The sequence below is a fragment of the Oryctolagus cuniculus genome, chromosome 9, assembly GCF_051225735.1.
Source record: "Oryctolagus cuniculus isolate XC-2025 breed Fujian yellow rabbit chromosome 9, ASM5122573v1, whole genome shotgun sequence".
Taxonomy (NCBI): domain Eukaryota; kingdom Metazoa; phylum Chordata; class Mammalia; order Lagomorpha; family Leporidae; genus Oryctolagus; species Oryctolagus cuniculus.
Window position 1 is genome coordinate 84,412,548 of NC_142875.1, and position 17,255 is coordinate 84,429,802.

The following is a 17,255-nucleotide window of genomic DNA, read 5'->3' on the forward strand; positions in this document are numbered from 1 at the left end:
CTCTTACCAGTATCAGTGGTTTTGGTGTCTTAGTTCCACATTTCTTTTGTATCTAGCCACATCACCAACCCTTCCTATTGATTCTAGTAGGGAATTTGTGTCTTGGCATCATGGTGCTGTCACTGTTTGTTGAGGTGGATTCATTCTGAGAGGAGGAGAGCAGTGGGGGCAAGAGGCGCGGAGTCACCACACAGACCCTAGGACTCGGGTCAAAGCAGGCCAGAGGCGAGCAGCCTGCAGATAGTTTATTTCAGTTGGTACAGCAGCTTAAATAGCCAAGGCAGCCAATCTGGTCCAGGGGAGGTCTATGCTGTCACCAATCACAGCCTGCTGCCAGGCAGTTTCCGAAGCTATCCAATCACAGCCTGTTGCCAGGCAGGCTCCATTGCCATGTGGTTTCCGAAGCCATCCAATCACAGCCTGTTGCCAGGCAGGCTCCGTTGCCAGCGGCCATCTTGGCATGGCCTTCTCATTCCACCACAACTGTTCACTGGGAAAAGGAGGTGATGTGAGAAAGGAAAAGCGGATATGTGGATATATTGAGCCAGCTGCCACAATCAGCCTCTGGTTTAATCTTTGAGAGCAGACAACATATCATCTAGCCAAGAATAACCTTGGCTAGAGCGCAAGAGAGCTGGGATATTTATATCCCTACAACCATCAGTCACTGTTTAGTGGCTCCCCTGCAGTGGGGATCCATGCCTGCTTCATGTGCCTTTCCATGAAGTGACTTCAGCCTTGTGGAGCCCAAGGCAGTCCCCTGCTGCGATTGGGAAGTATCCTAGATGTTATGTTTCATTTTAGACCTCTCAAGAATTTTCTGTTCAATTCCGTATCTGTTTTTAAAAAATTGAACCAATAATTATTTAAATCATTTCACAATGAAAGCTTTTTTTTTTAACTAAAAAAAACAAGAGCCACCACCACCATGGATGTTGCTGGAAGATTGCTCTCCACATACCCAGTGGCCTTGAGTGGCTGAATACTGAGATGTAGTCAGCCCAGAGCAAGCGGACGGGTGGGATCTGCTCCTTCCATCTCAACCTCCCTCTTGGGTTCTACACCCTATTTTCAAATACATGATGGAATTAAGCTACACTCTCCATGGCCAAAAAGCCAAAACACACCATCTTCCCAATCACAAACCTTTTCTTCTTATTACAACCCATGTGGGTGCAAAGCACCTGCCTGTGCCCAGTGACCTCCCAGGGTGGATTCTCCTTCTCTCCTAGATATTGGCCAGTGAACTCCTCCTCCCCATCACCTCGACACTGCTGGAGTCTAAGCCTCAATGCTTCTTCCTAGAGAATTACTGTTGCCTACCAGGTCTCCACACTCCTGTTCTTGCCTTCATCAACCTGTTTGCACTGCCACTTAAATTTGCTCCTTAAAATCCTTGGCTAAATTCCTGATGTCCACAGGATTGCAGGCCAATAATTTCTAATGGAAGTCTCATTTCAATCCTCCTGTTCAAACCCTATCTCACTCTCCAAAGTCTAATTCTCATCTGATTCCTAAGTACTGCCATGAGTAGGATCAAACCAAGAAAATTAGTACCACATACTTTTGGATTAGGGATTCTGACCCTGTACCTTGTTTGAAGTGACCAGCACTGTGGAAAAGAGCAGGCACCACAGGGTAATGACTTGAAGGTGTCTGTGCAGTTATGGATGGAGCTGCTGGGAGGTGCAACAGGATAGGCTGGGGTGGGTATTTAGAGCAAGGGTTGGCCGGTGCCATGGCTCAATAGGCTAATCCTCTGCCTGCGGCTCCGGCACCCTGGGTTCTAGTCCCGATTGGGGCGCCGGTTCTGTCCCGGTTGCTCCTCTTCCAGTCCAGCTCTCTGCTGTGGCCCAGGAGTGCAGTGAAGGATGGCCCAAGTGCTTGGGCCCTGCACCCGCATGGGAGACCAGGAGAAAGCACCTGGCTCCTGGCTTCGGATCCGTGCAGCGTGCAGGGCGTAGTGACCATTTGGGGGGTGAACCAATGAAAGGAAGACCTTTCTCTCTGTCTTTCTGTCTCTCTCTCACTGTCTAACTCTGCCTATCAAAAGAAGAAAATAGAGCAAGGGTTAAGATGCTGGTTGGGATCCCACATTCCCCATGTGAGAGACTGAGTTAAGAACAGACTCCCCTTCTGATCCAGGTTCTTGGTAATGTGTGCCCTGGGAAGGCATCAGATGATGACTTAAGTCCATGGGTCTCTCCACCCCAGCCAGAGTTCTGGGCTCCTGGCTTCAGTTTGGTCCACTCCTGGCTGTTGTGAATATTTGGGAAATGAACTTGTGGATAGAAGATCTCTCTCTGTCTCTCTCTCTCTTTCTCTCTCTCTCTCTGTCTCCAGTTTTCAAATGAAAATAAATTTTAAAAAGTAAGAGGATGAAGGTTAGAGATTTGAGAAGAGTTTGCATTATTTAAATCTCTAAGATGTTAATGAGACTTTTTCAGACCCTTAACAACAACTTTTAGGAATGAAAAAAGATTTGTTGCCCATTTGATACCCAATTTACCAAAGTTATATTAAAAAAAAAAAAAACTCTCTCCTTGGACTTTAAATTTTAAGTTACAAATCTTGTGGTTCTCCTGTTTGAAAAATTAACATATTTTTAAAATTGCCATCAAAGAGCCTTCACAGTTTAATTAGTTATAATCTCTTGGCAGAGAGCAGGACATGCTACTCCAAACTACAGTGCCTGCTCTCATGAGTATTTTAAGGTGAAGGTAACTGCTGTCATGAGTATTTACTCTTTTATTTAAGGTACACAAACTTCATGCCTTTCATAAGTACAACTTTAGGAACATAGTGATTCTTCCCACTGCACCCACCCTCCCACCCACACTCCTACCCTTCTTTCTCCTCCCTCTCCTATTCCCATTCTTTTTTTTTTTTACTCAGATCGATTTTCAATTAACTTTATACATAGAAGATGAACTCTATACTAAGTAAAGAGTTCAACAAATAGTGTGAAAAAAACTGTTCCTCAACGATTTTTTGATTTCTTCTATGACCCCCTGTTCATTCAGGAGCGTGTTGTTCAGTCTCCATGTGTTTGCATGTGTTCTAGGGACTCCTGAGTTGCTGGTTGCCAGTTTCATTTCATTGTGGTCAGAGAACATATGTGGTATGATTTCGATTTTTTTGAATTTGCTGAGACTTGCTGTACAGCCTGGCCTGTGGTCCCTCCTACAGAAAGTTCCATGCACTGCTGAGAAGAATGTGTAGTCTGCAGCTGGAGGACGAAGAGTTCTGTAGATATCTGTCAGATCCATTTGGTCTATAGTGTTGATTAACTCTGTTGTTTCCTGCTGATTTTCTGTCCGGTTGATCTGTCCATTGCTGAGACTGGGGTATTGAAATCCTCCATTACTCTTGTATGAGAGTCTGTATCTCCCTTTAGATCTATTAACATTTCTTTTAAATAGCCAGAAGACCTGTAATTAGGTGCATATACATTTATTACAGTCACATCTTCCTGTTGAATTGATCCCTTAATCATTACATAGTGCCCTTCTTTGTCTCTTAACAGTTCTTGTGTTAAAGTCTATTTTGTCTGAAATAAGGATGGCTACACCAGCTCTTTTTTGGTCTGTTAGCATGGAACATCTTTTTCCATCCTTTCACTCTCAGTCTGTATGAATCTTTGTTGGTGAGATGTCTTTCTTGTAGGCAGTAAATAGATGGGTTTGTTTTTAATCCATTCAGCCAGTCTGTGTCTTTTAACCTGAGAGTTGAGGCCATTTATATTCAAGGTGAATGTTGATAAGTAATGACTTGGCCCTGATGTTTTTTCATGAATATTTCTATTGCTTACTTTGGATTTCCTTTGTACTTTTACTGGGAGATTTTCTGCCTTCACCTTCTTTCATAGTGATGACCATGTTTTTGTGTTTCTGTGTGTAGCACATCCCCAAGCATCTTTTGTAAAGCTGGATGAGTGGTGACAAATTCTTTCAATTTACATTTGTTATGGAAGGTCTTTATTTCACCTTCATTCATAATTGAGAGCTTTGCAGGATACAGTATCCTGGGTTGATAGTTTTTTTTCTCTTAAGGCTTAGAATGTATTTCACCATTCTCTCCTAGCTTGTAAGGTTTCTGATGAGAAGTCTGCTGTGAGTGTAATTGGAGATCCTTTTAAAGTAATCTGGTGTTTCTCTCATGCACATTTTAGAATCTTTTCTTTATGTTTTACTGTGGAAAGTTTGAAGATCTTTTCTGGTCATGTTTATTTGGAGTTCTATGTGCTTCCTGTAGTTGGGTGTCCCTTTCTTTCTCCAAATTAGGGAAGTTTTCTGTGATGATTTCACTATTTCACTAAAAAGGCCTTCTAATCCATTCTCTCTTCCTTCACCTTCAGGATTTCCTAAGACCCATAGGTTAGGACACTCAATAGCATCCCGTACATCTCCATAAATAATAAATCCCATAAATCTGTTTCTAATTTATCCTTCTTTTTTTTTTTTTTTGGTCTGACTGTAAAATTTCCAGAGGTTTGTCTTCTAACTCAGATATTCTTTCTTCTGCCTGACCGAGTCTGTTGTTACTGCTTCTCGGCCTTTTGGCTAAGATCAAGTGTAGGACTGAGTCTGTTGTTAAGGTTTTCCTGCATATTTTTTATTTGATCTATTGAATTCATCATTTCCAATATTTCATTTTGATTTCTCTTGAAAACCTTAATTTCATGGGAAAAATTTTCATTCATGTCATGTGTGGATTTCTTTAACTCATGGATTTGCTTCTGATTATTTCTAAGTAGTTCTACAATCAAATTTTTGAATTCCATGTCTGCCATTTCTTCAGTCTCTTCATTTTCACATTCTATTCCTGAAGAGTTGTTGTGTTCCTTTGGAGGCGTCATGTTGTCTTCCTTACTCTTCTTTCTTGAGTGAAGGATTTTGAGCAACACCAGTGCAAGACAGTCTCTCTAACCCTCCCTCTCCCTCCCTCTCAGAGCAGATCCTGACGCTTAGGCAAGGTCTCTTCCTTCCTGGGAAGCAGGTCCTAGGCCCTCTTGTGACATGTGTGCCCTCTCCATGGAGGAAAGGGGCACCTTACCTCTGCACACACGGGAAACCGAGAGGAACCAGAGCAAGCAGGCCTTGCGCAGTGATCCCCACTTATGACTCTTAGCTTGCACCCCCTGCTCCCATCATATTTCTCCCTGACTCTCCAGGCTTCAGCAAACCTGGCACAAAAGCCCCCAGGTTGCACTGCTTCTTCGGCCTTCTTCATGAAGCCTCCCGTAACACACAAAATGTACACAAACTTATCCATCTCCCCCTTCTTACTGTCTCTGGGGACAGAGATCTCAGCCAGGAACCTAACAGTGGGTGAGGAAAAGTGATCTTTTGTTACTGTTTGGCTCCAAGGCAGACTACCCCAAAATACCACCGTAGCAGACCAGAATATGCCACCCCCCAAATATATTTGGTTGGCATATTTTGAGTTGGTTATTCTGAGAAACTGCAGACACAGGAGTGGCTCTGAAAAGCTGTCCTTTCCTAAAAGAAATATGCATCTGTAAGGGAAATCTACATTGGTGAAAATGTGGGGAAAGGGGCTTGCCCCAGGCCACTGTCCTTACCCAGGAGGGCTCCTATCGGCACAGGGGACACCCGTTGTTCAGCACACACAATTCCTCCCAGAGCCTGCATGGTCACCTTCCCATTCGTGTAAGTCCCCAACTCCTATCCTTTCTGTAGTTCAGGGTGCTCTAGAAACTTCCATGCTGACCCTTCTTTGAGTCTTACGTTTTCTGGGAGTTCTGTGCATACATATGCAATCAAATATGGTTTTTCTCCTGTTCAACCGTCTTACTCAATTTAACTTGTGGCTCAGCCAAAGAACCCAGAGGGTAAAGAGAAGAAGGTATTTTTTTTTACCTCCGCTAAAGGCCCAGACAATGAACCTAAAATGAGTCGAAGGAAAAGGTGTCTTCCTCCCCTGCATATTTAATTAACTTATAAATAATTCTATTTTATCTTCTTAGTACTCTGAGAAGATTAACAAAGCCTTCCCAAAAACTTAAGTCATTTTTGTAAATGTAAGTCAAACTTATAAATGTGAAACTCATATTCTGTTAGATATTTCAATGTTGTTTATTCACTTATTATTACTCATACCTTTCAGCTTGAAAACTTGCATGTAGACCATCATTTGTTTGTATAAAATTGGAATTTTAAGACTAGTGTAGAGGCCGGAATTGTGGTGTAGTGGAATGAGCCTCCACCTGCAGTGCCGACATTCTATATGGGCGCAGGTTCAAGTCCTGGCTGCTCCACTTCCTATCCAGATCGCTGCTAATGGCCTGGGAAAGGGATGGAAGATGGCCCAAGTGCTTGGGTCCCTGTACCCATGTAGGAAGACCCAGAAGAAGCTCTGAGCTCCTGGCTTCAGCCAGGAATGAACCAGTGGATCTCTCTCTCTCTCTCTTTTTGTCTCTGTCTCTCTTACTCTCTCTCTATAAATTTGCCTTTCAAATAAATTTTTAAAAAATCTTTTTTTTTAAGACTAGGCTGTTCTCCTGCTAATGTGCAGCCGGGGAGGCAGCAAGTGGTGGCTGGAGTGGTTGAGTCCCTGTTGGCCACACAAAAGACCTGAATTGAGTACCCAGCTGCCAGTTATTTTGGGAGTGATTGAACGCAGATGAGAATGCACTCTCTCTCTCTCTCTCTCTCTCTGTGTGTCTCTCAAGTTTAATTAGTTAACAACAGCAACAAAAAGACCAGTGTGTTTAGATTATTTCTGTATTTACATAAAGAAAGAGGCCTGGTGTCCTTTATTATCTCAGTATTAATTTTTTTTTTTGACAGGGAGAGTTAGACAGTGAGAGAGAGAGAGACAGAGAGAAAGGTCTGTCTTCCTTCTCCGTTGGTTTACCCCCTAAGTGACCACTATGGCCAGTACGCTGTGCCGATCCGAAGCCAGGAGCCAGGTGCTTCCTCCTGGTCTCCCATGGGGTGCAGGGCCCAAGCACTTGGGCCATCCTCCACTGCCTTCCTGGGCCACAGCAGAGAGCTGGACAGGAAGAGGAGCCACCGGGGGACTAGAACCCGGCACCCCAACTGGGACTAGAACCCGGGCTGCCGGTGCCTCAGGTGGAGGATTAGCCAAGTGAGCCGTGGCGCCGGCAAGTGAACCTTTCTTACTTAAGAAGGGGACAGTTGTCTTTATCAAATTCAGGCTTTCAACCCAGGACGGGGAGGTTAGACATTTCAGAGATTTTTGGCCAAGAGACAGGATGTGAAGCCCCTGGCTGATGCCCTGAGCTCTCACTGGGACTGTGAACCACCAGAATCGCTTAATTCTTCTGATGCCGACCTCCAGCCTCCAGCCTGTGCCAGGACAAATCCCTTCACTGATTGGCCGATCTTCCATTTCTTTGAAAGCAGTGTGCATTTCTTGGGCTCTCTTGGATGTTTTCATGTGGTACTTCAGCCTGGTTCTGAAGACCCCTCAGACCCCGGCCTCTTTGTCATGCCTTTATGATTTTTTCCAGCCTCTTAACTTGATTGCCTGAGTTGACCAAAGAATGCTGCATTTTTTTCCATATTTTCCCATTGGACAGGTTCAGGACTCTTGAAGTTATTTAAAAAGCATCCAGTTGGATGTTTTTGACTCTTGGTCATGGAGGAAAGAAAAATCTTCTTGTTTCTATTAATCCTCAGGTTCATGGCAGAGACCCCTATAACAAAGTACAGATTAGCAAGAGAAAAGCAAACACATTTCTTTAAATTGTATGTGACGGGGCCGGCACTGTGGCTCACTTGGTTAATCCTCTGCCTGCGGTGCCAGCATCCCATATGGGCACCAGGTTCCAGTCCCGGTTGCTCCTCTTCCAGTCCAGCTCTCTGCTGTGGCCCGGGAAGGCAGTGGAGGATGGCCCAAGTGCTTGGGTGCCTGCACCCGCATGGGAGACCAGGAAGAAGCACCTGGCTCCTGGCTTCGGATCGGCACAGCGCTGGCCATAGTGGCCATTCGGGAGGTGAACCAACGGAAGGAGGACCTTTCTCTCTGTCTTTCTCTCACTGTCTAACTCTATCTGTCAAAAAAAAAATTGTATGTGATATGAGAGACTTCAGAGATGAAGCTCCTCCCCAGATCAGATGGGCTGGTGCATTTTTTATGCTGGATTTAAGTGGGAAGTGGTTAGTCATGGAGCAGTGTGACTGGACAAATAAGGAGGATCTAAAGGCTATAAAGTGGGGGGAGCTGAGTGAAGCCCACATGTCTGGACTCTTCTCTGTGACCCTGGCTCATGCTTCTTCCCCAGGACAGGCAGGCCCCTCTCCCACGAGGGTCTCACGTCCTGCTGCAGGCGGGGAGGATGGAAGCAGAGCAGAGAGTGACCGTCCTGGGTTTCGGATCCGCTGCAGGGGAGGAGAGTGGGGAAGTGAGAGTGGCCTCCCCGTCCCTTCAGTTTTCTCAAATGCCAAGGGGCCATATTTTGGGTGTAGCGTGTCCTGAACCTCCTCATTCAGAACAAGAAAATCATACTAATGGTCCAGAGGAAAACTCTGTTACTCTTGGGGGATTCTTCCTATCTTTCAAAAATTACTAGAATTTGCATAGCTAATGCACACATGTGCTTGAACATTCAAAATCACAGAAGAGCAAAACGCAAAAAGCGAATCTCCCTCCCTCCTCTGTGTCTAGTCTGCCAGGGCTCCTTCCTGGAGGCAAACAAGGTTACTGTAATGTGCACTTCCTTCTAGCGCGATTCTGTGCATTTGCAAGGACGCAGATGTGCACATACACTTAGCATCGTGTGCACGTGACAGCATGCCATACATTCTGCTCTGCACCTGCTTGGTTGGTTGCTTGCTGCCTGACCATATATGTTGGTTGTGGACCCATAGCCATGCACAGAGCTGCCTCATTCTTAATGCCTGCGAGTTGGGCAGCCAGAACTAAAGTGACTCCATTTGCCACTTAGCAAAAGCTAACTGCTGCCTCTTGACTTACCAGACTTCTGCTTCCAAGATAAAGGCTTGCTTAAGAAGTCCAGGGACTGACCTCAGGGAAGTCGGCTAGAACTGCAGGACCTTGGCTGTGGGAAGAATATACGAGCACCAGCTGTGAATAGCACAAGCCCAGAGTGGAAAGGACCACCATCTGGCCAATTTCAGGATGATTATCAGAACTGATGGAAGGAACTGGCCCACAGCCAACCAAGCCTGTTTTCTCCATAAACACCTCCCTACTCCCTTCTCCCTCTTAAAAAAAATCCTGTGAGCTTGAGCATCTGGGCAGGTGTTTGTGCTGAAAGCCTGCGCCCCCTTCAAGCGGCTGACTTCTAGATGAGCCCGACCTCCCTGCATCAACGCTTGGCTCTGGAGGACTGGTTTTCAAGCAGCAACTGGCCTGACCTTTGTTCTTACCGGTAACATTTGCCGTTCCTCCTTCCAAACCATTCTGTCTCTGGTCCACTGGGTGAATGCAGTTTGCAGCTTCGCTCTGTGCTGGTTTGCCAGGTATCTGCTTGTGGTCAGTTAGCTGGAAGCATGAGTGTATTGGGTGGAGCTGCTGGGAACATTGTTGTTTTCCAGGTAAAATGGGACAGGTTTTCTATCCTTCCTTCCCTCCCTCCCTCCCTCTCCCCCCCCACCTTCCTTCCCTCCCTTCCTGGAATACATCGAGGGTGCCTAAGTGTAGCAGCCAGGTTGTGATCATGAGGACGGCAGGAGTAGAAGGGGACTGGGCAGTAGCATCCTCTCTTCTCTGGACTTCGTGCCTCTGGATTTTGCATTGCCTGGAGAAAGCGACTCCTTATCAGCGAAGGCCAGAATAGTCATATTTCTGTAACATGCAGCAGAATCAATCCTAAATAATGTAATGCTGTTTTCATTGTCTGGAGGTGCCATTATTTATTTAACTAGTCTTCTGTAGATGAAAGATGGCACGATTAAAAAGAAAACCTCATACTATGCTGTTTCCCATGTATGAGAATATTATCTATAGGATAAATTCCTATAACTAGAATTACTGGGTCAAATGGTAGATGTATTTTAAAATTTGGCTGGTGTTGCTGAATTTCTCCCCATAGAACTTGCACTAACTCTTGGAGAATTCTTAATGTGCTAGGGAACAGCCATCCATATTAAGGCTTCAGGACATACTCAGATATGATCAAAAGCCTAACGCTATTTTAGAATCCCTCCTGGCAAAGTAATTTACTTTTTTCCTTTGGATGGAGAAAGGTTTCAATAGACTCTGCCGACACGTGCATGATACTGTGTGATCCACTTACTAATTGAGAGGGATTAGCAAAGAGGCACTGCTGGTCACGAGCTGAGAAGCCCTGTCCCAGAACTGACCTCAGGGCTGCGGCTCAGACACAGATGTTAAATCCTTTTAGCAAAGACCCTCATCCCTCCTTTTCCAGATGTGACAGGCTACGGATGCAATTAGACAAACCTATTTTGGGCACCTCTTGGATGTCAGATATACCAAGCTTAGCGCTGGAAAGCGATGGGTTCTCTAGTGGGTTGCAATACATCCCTAGGCATGTTGTGTTCAGATCTCAACCTCTGATGCCCGTGACTGGGACCTTATTTGGAAATAGAGTCTTTGTAGGTGAGGTTGCACTGGACTGATGCTTAAATCTGTGAGCCAAGTCTTCCTAAGGGCAAGGAGAGGGAGATTTAGACGCAGAGACATGCAAAGGGAAATGGCTGTGTGAAGATGAGGTGGGGCTTGGTTATGCTGCCACAGACTAGCCAAGGACTGCTAGGAAGAGACAATGACAAAGAGCACGGCATTGCCAACACCTTGATCTTGGACTTCTAGCTTCCACAATGGTGAGAGCACAAATTTCTGTTGTGGTAAGTCTCCTAGCTTGTGGTACTTGGTGATGGCGGCACTCAAACAAAATCCCAGAGCTGAAATAGAATCCCCTCCTAGGAAACAGAGAGATCACTCTTCCAGTGACAGCAGTGATGTTCCCGGTCTGTGGGTCTATCAGCCACCAAATTCTGTAGCTCACTCTCTGTGTCCACGTCTGCCTTCCTACTCCAGACTGGGTTTCCTTGGGGAGAATAACTATCTTCTCTTTGTTTTTTCAAATCTCCAGGGTCATGGAAAGCGACTATCTATTCTATCAATCATCTGTCTTGAACAGTTCAAGATTGAAATCACCAGCACCACACAGTGACCACTCACAGACTTGCTGGCATTGGGGCTTCTGGCTCCTCCCCTTCTTCTCTCTGCCAATGACATTGCCATTCATGCTGTGGCCCAGTGCACTCCCAGTTAGCGCTTCCTCCTCCCTCCCACCTGCAGTGAGTCAGCTCCAACAGAACATCCGTGGTTTGTCTCTGTGGCCTATTCTTGCTCTAAATGCCGGCCAGTGCACTCCATGCATCCTCCTGTGGACCCCAGTGTTTAGCTCCATGCTGATAATCTCCTGGTCCTCACCATGGACTCAGATACCTGAGCTCCAGACTCAGCTCTCTCATCACTCCCCCATGTCTCTGCTTGATAATGCGGGAGGTGATGGGCTCAGCCTGTCCCAGCCCGCCCTTCCCCTCCTGGTTTTCCCCTCATTGATTGACTCCGTTCTCTTCCCCACTTGCTCCTGCAGATGCTGGGAGTTGTCTTTTGTTTCTCTCTCTTACCTGCCACATCTCGCTCAGGACCAAGCCATGGCCGGTCAACCTCCTTCATAACCTCAGAGTCCACGGCCTTCGCTTCAGCCCTACCACCTAGTTCAGCTCCCGTGTGTTCCCATGGACTGGGATTTTTGCCTCCCATCTTGCTCCTCTGCCGCCCTTTCTCCAAGCTATACTGAGAGCGACTGAACATGAAAGATCACACCTCTCTCTGATCGTGTGACTGCCCTGTGTAAAACTGTGGTAGCCCCAAGTCTTAAGGCTGAACTCCCCTCTTTTTTTTTTTTTTGACAGGCAGAGTTAGACAGTGAGAGAGAGAGACAAAGAGAAAAGTCTTCCTTCTGTTGGTTCACCCCTCAAATGGCTGCTACGGCCAGCACTGCCATGCTGCACCGATCCGAAGCCAGGAGCCAGGTGCTTCTCCTGGTCTCCCATGGGGTGCAGGGCCCAAGCACTTAGGCCATCCTCCACTGTCTTCCCGGGCCACAGCAGAGAGCTGGCCTGGAAGAAGGGCAACCGGGACAGAATCCGGCGCCCCAACTGGGACTAGGACCCGGAGTACGGGCGCCGCAGCGGAGGATTAGCCTAGTGAGCCGTGGTGCCAGCCGGCTGAACTCCTTTCCATGGGTTACAAAGTCCTTGGCGACCCAGCACCTGATGCTAGCATGACCTGAGTGCACCCCTTCAATCACATTACACCTGCTTGCCTTCTCTCCCTTCCCTACTGCTGGACACATTGTTCCTTCTGCCTGGAATATTTCTCCCTCCTTTCTTAATCCAGTTGCCCTCAATGCAGTCTTCTAATCTCAGTCCCTAATTCTCATTTCTTGGCGAGGCTTTTCCTAGCCCCCCACCCCTCTCATTCTCCTGCTGTGCCATCCCAGTGCACTGTGCCCGTGTTCTTTCTTGCACTGGCAATGATCAGTGTTGCTGTCTATATTCTCCCCTAGATGGCCGCAGTTTGTAAGGATAGGGATTGCTGTGTCTTTGGAGCCTAACCCAGTCCCCTCACATAGGAAAGGCTCAATAAAATATTTGTTGAATGAATTAAATCTCCAAGGCACATAGTAAACGCTCCAATGGATTGAACGAATAAATGTAAGTGAACTTTTGTTTATTGCGCTTGCAATTACTTCAAGCCTGTTGCACTCAACTAGATTTTTGCAATGGCACTTCTCGAATCTCTCCGTTTCAACCTGTGCTGCAGAACACATCAGATGAACTGTCTGTCACAAAGTTGTCACCTATATTAGGTAACCCTCAACCAAAAAAAAAAAAAAAATCATCACAGCACCTAAATAAACACAGCAAAATCCAAACTCGACAGCTGTGCCACACCCTATAAAAGCTTTAGCATAGATTCTTTAGATATGGTGCAGTAGAGTCTGTGCTTACGGCCTCTGAGGAATAACCCGGTGTCTAATCAGCATTGTGTGTTTGGAGAAATGTCTCCCTTAGCCCAAGCACATTATTTACATATGAATGTTTGGAAACACAGCCTATTATTGAACTGAGGATTGAACTTGGTTGTTCCTAAAACCCACCAGTGGAATGTTTCCAGGCAGTCAGCAGACACGGGCATGGGTTGTGCTCAGGAGGGTTTAAAGGAGAAGAAAATCTCTCTGGCATATATTTGGATGGTTACTTTGCAACTTGCTTTCCAACCATAAACAAAATGATTACTTGTATGTCTGATAATTGCTTTTCAAAAAATTAGAATGCCCCAGGGTGGGTATTTGGCCTAATGGTTAAGACGCTGGTTAAGATGACTACACCCATTTCAGAGGGCCTGGGTCCAATACTCACCTCTGGTTCCTGACTCCAAGTTCCTGCTGGCACAAGCCCTGGGAGACAGCAGTAAAGGCTCAAATGATTGGCTTCCTGCCGCCCATACAGGAGACACGGGTTGACTTCCTGCTCTTGGATTTGGCTCTGACCTAACAATGGTTGCTGTGGGCCTGTGGGGAGTGAATCAAAGGATGGCAGCTCTCTCCCTCTCTCTGTGCAATCTGCCTCACACATAAATCATTTATAGTTAAAGAAGCCATTGACCTTGGGCTCAGGAACACTTGATTTGTAAGACGCTGACCCTGCAGCCTTTGTGACGTCACCTTGCGGATTGCAGTTGGTCCATGTGGGAGGGGGCTGGCCGGTGAGTTCTTGTTGACTCCGGGTACAATCGTCGCTCAGAAGCATCTGGCAGCCCCGGTAGGAACCATTTCTGGACACCTCCTCTGTCAGGCCGCCACTCCCAGTTGGGAGTAGGCAGGTGAGGTCTGGGAAGCCGTAAAGCTGGAGAGTCCACCTTTGGCAGGGCAGCCTGCCCTCGCAGTTATTCCCTGATGTTTTGAAGCACCTGCCGCCTATGCTGTCATGAGCCCCTTTCTCCACCAAACGAGGAAGGCATCTGGCTTTCCTGACCTCTTTTATGTCGGAGACCCAGGTGGGTGTGCTGGAAAGCGAGCCCCCTGACACCGGCCCAAGCTGGATTTTCATCTCAGACCCATGGGAACGTTTAGGCAGTTCATTTAACCTCCCTCACCTCGGTTTCCTAATCTGTACAGGACAGAGAATATTAGTTGTTAAAGCTATTTTGAGAATTAAATGCAATGATTTGGGAAAGCATTTTCCTGGGCTACAATGAGTGTTTGCTAAGCACCGGCTGTTGGTATACATGCCCTTTCATGTTGTTGAGTGGCACTGTGATTGGATTTTAAGCTGGATAGCTGGTGCTGTAGTGAGCGGGCTCTATCATTGCCAGCCTGCTAGTAAGATGTAGGTGGTTATGAGAGCAGCAAATTAGGGGAGGCTTCCTGGCTCTTGGGTTGGTCAAGGGTGGTATGTTCTGTTACTGTAGGCCTATTCCTGGGAGGTGCTGGGACCTGAGACACAGACACCTTTGCAGGTGCATTGGAACATGGAGCCGCGCCCACCCCGTGCTATGAAGGGTCTTCCTGACTCAGTACGTGTCAAAAGCTACCTTCTCCATCTCTCCCCCAATTCCACTTTCCCCACAGCCTCGAATGGCAGGTGTTTGAAATTCAGAATTCTTCTCTGAACTGTGCCTTGTGCCACCAACCGCTGAGCCAACCGTCTCCAACCTCAGTTGTGTTAGTGGAGTAAGTAACCCACCCATGCAAATCCACAGCCATGTGGTCGGCATTCCTGGGACTTCAGACCAGGAGATAAATAGGGAAGGTGCCCGAGGCCCACAGGGACCCGTGGGACCCTGGCATTGCAGGCATCACACCAAAGGCAAGGATGTAAGCATGGCGACCCAATTAATTCTGCCATGTGGAGACCTCTCAAGGTTGCTTGTGAATCGTTCCCGCCCACAGCGTCATGAAGGCATCAAGAACACCCTGGTGGCCCCCTCCCAGTCCCCGACTTGGGGCAGACTCCACATCAGCGTCGGAAGCCACACTTAGTTTCTGTCGACCTGGCAGAGGTCACGTGCAGAGAGCATACTCTTCCCCCTGCATCTTCATTCCGGATCCTCATGCCAAATCGGCAGGCGCCTCTTATTACTCCCGGTTTATGGAAGAAGAAATGGATGCTTCGAGAGCCTAAGAGGTCACTGAGAGGGAGAGTTAACGTCGGCCCAGCCCACGGCGCGGCACGGATTGTAATCACCGATCACTCTACTTCCTGATCCAGCTGATTACTGCTAATTTTGCCTGGGGACAGAAGTCTTTGGACATCAAATGGCTTTCCGAGCTGCCCGCTCCTGTGGCTTCTCTGTGCTCCCTCCCTGGGTGACTCGCTTTGGCTACCAAGTGTCACTCTTGATCCCCTGGTCAGGGTTGGCGCTTGCCCTTGTCATTGGGTCCGATCGTCCAGATGAACGTTCAGAGGCGGCCGAGCCCTGTCTTTGGAGCCTCTTGCTCCAATGCTTCCTGCACAGCCTTAGCAGTGATACTGCTGGTGTCTGTCCCCAGATGCGGCCTTCCCCTGGCCTCCCCTCTAGGCTCCTGGTCAGCCTAGATTATCCTCACTCTCTCCATCACTCCAGAGACCCCTGACGAAGACATCCCCCATCCCTGCCAGCAATAACTTTTTCCCAGCCCAGGCCCTTGGAGATGTGCTACGGTATGCTCTCCACTCCCAGCAGACAGGGTCACAGCCATTGGTCCATAGAGTCAGCCTGTGTCTCTGTCTTCCGCTTAATTATGACAATGCACATGACAGTACAGAAAATGAGCACCTCCATGTCCGATTACAAATGTAGAAGAAAAATGAAACCCTCACAGCAGGCCAATCACCTCCTTGTTAGAACATTCATCATATTTATAAATTGCATTTCTGTACAATTATGTAGTGCAATGAAAAATCTGCCCTTGAGCAAAATAGCATGTTGGTCTTGTTAGATGATTTTCAAGCTTGTTTCTTTACAACCCTGAACTTGACCTTCTATCACTTCCCTCCTCCTGGACAGAGATTGAGCCAGCCACAGCTAAACTACTGGGTGATGCTGGTCTGACCTATCACCTCTTGGCTTTGCTCAGGAACTCCCCAGAATGAATTCATGACCCTGAGCGTGAGTCAGAGGGAGGCGGCTTTCTCCACCTTCTTAACAGTGAGGAAGAAGTTGCAGAGGTGAAAACAGAGTAGGAAGGACAGCCCACCCAAGAAAAAGAGGAGGGGATGTATTTTCCAGGTGATCCCGGTCCCCGGTTCTGCTATTGCGGGAGAAACCTTTCGTGAGTCTGTATTGCAATTGCTGTTGACCAGCCAGGCTTGAATTACTTCCTTTCATTTGTTGGCGTAGAGGTTCTCCTTAAGAGATAGCAAAAGCAATCCAGTTCATGTTATTCTTGGATGAAGAAGCAGCCTATGGAGACAGTGACCATTTAGCACAGATAGAACCTGCCAATCACTGGCTCACTACTGAAGAGCAGGAACAAAGCTGGCCAGGCCCACCCTCTGTCAAGGGCAGGCTGACGGTGAGGAGGCCCCGGAAGGGGAAGCGGCTTCCCTGGAGATGTGGTGTCCTGGCAGTATGTTCGGTTCAGGTTAGCAGCCTGCCCTCTCTAGTTCACGTAGTCCCTGGAAGCTTCAGTGCTTCAGTGGCAAGACTACTTAGAGTAGGTACAACCTATGGTCCTTGGGGATCTCCCCCAAGCTGTCCAGAGCTGCACAAATGTTCCAGTCTTCTACTGGAAGCAACATGGGCCTCTGTTGGGGATGTGAGCCCAGAACAGGGGCCAGCGCTGCACTCAGAAGTTGCAGGAGGTCCTTACTAGGAATCACCTGATGGGGCTCAAGGACTGAGTGTCGGAGGCAGATTCCATCCTTCAGCTAGTACTCACCGAGCTCCCAAGATGTGTGGGGAAGCATGAGAAAACAGAGCGCTGAGGGCACTCCTCATGTGGATCTTGTATTTCAACAGGGCAGATAGATAACAAGCAAATTATATAAGGATAATGCAGGTATTGCCCTCTGATGGTGATACGTTCCCAAAAACTGGACAGTTTGTGCAAAATGCAACCCAAAAGTCCATTTCCCACTATGTTACATGGGAACATGATGGTGTGTTATAAGCCCACAAAATCCTACAGCCAACTTCCTAACACGTAACCCAAACATAGATAATACTTCTGGAATACAGATATTCCCCAACTAATGATGGAATCACATCCCAGTAAA